A 1,233-nucleotide genomic window follows, 5' to 3' on the forward strand; every position below is an offset into this window, starting at 1 on the left:
AGGAATCAGACGCAGGAACCCCCCACCAAGGGCGGGGGGTAGAAAGGTCTGAGGGGACCTCTCAGAGTCTGCAGTCGTCTCATACTCCTTGTTTCCTTAAGATGCTACTGCAAACGCGGATCGGCCAAGAAAAGTTCTTTGAGTCATAAACGTCACCCCTGGAAGGACTTTTGTGATAACCAGTTCAACCTGAGCCAGAGCGAAGTGACCTGCCCAGAGCCACCTTGCTTAGTGAATGCATGCTGTCACTCTCTGTTCTGAATACAAGACCTTCCTTTCTTTCTTTCTTTTTTTTTTTTTTAAAGATGACCGGTAAGGGGATCTTAACCCTTGAATTGGTGTTGTCAGCACCACACTCAGCCAGTGAGCTAACCAGCCATCCCTATATGGGATCCGAACCCGGGGCCTTGGTGTTATCAGCACCACACTCTCCCGAGTGAGCCACGGGCCGGCCCAAGACCTTCCTTTCTCATCACAGTGCTTAACCGGGGGTCCTGGGTGGGCAGGAGTGGGAGCCTGGAAGCTTACTGGGAGAGCCAGGCACCACATTTGCAACCAGCAACAAGCATGGGGGCTTTGTTTTCTTTTGCTAAAGAAGGGGTGCATGAGAGTGAGTATGTGCATGAGGGTGAGTACGTGTCTGTGAGTATGTCTTCAGAGGTCCCTAGGCGTCTGTCTCACCCACCTGTCCTAAGATTGAATGAGATGCTGTGGAGCTAGGGCTGGGTCTGGAGCTCACAGACCCCTCAAGCCCATTCACAAACCCTTCACACACCGGTCTAGGAGCTAGGTAACCAGCCAAAAGGTCCTTGCAGCCTTGGTTGAAGAGCTTGGCCACATGGGGCGGACACCCGAGGTAGTCAACACCAGCCAGGTGGTGGCGACGCACATGCACACTAACTCCATCCACACACAACTTGCTTATAAAGAATGTGCTGCATGACCCTCAACCGGACCTAAGGCAAGGGGGCCTGATTAAATTATTCTATTTTCCCAACAGATGCTGAGGGAACTGTGTTCAGGAAAGACTTTAGGAGACCCTGGGCATGAGCAGCCTCGCTAGGAGGCCCGATGACAAGGTGTGGTCCCTATGGTAAGACAGCCTTGCAGCAGAGTCATGCTTTCCTGGTGGGCTTTGGCACCAAGGACAGGAGGCTGGCATTGAAGAACATGGGCAAGCTTACTGCTTAGCATGAAGAGGCATCTCGCAGTGCGGGGTCTCACGGGTGCCAG

This window comes from Galeopterus variegatus, unplaced genomic scaffold (assembly GCF_000696425.1).
Source record: "Galeopterus variegatus unplaced genomic scaffold, G_variegatus-3.0.2 Scaffold1239, whole genome shotgun sequence".
Lineage (NCBI taxonomy): Eukaryota > Metazoa > Chordata > Mammalia > Dermoptera > Cynocephalidae > Galeopterus > Galeopterus variegatus.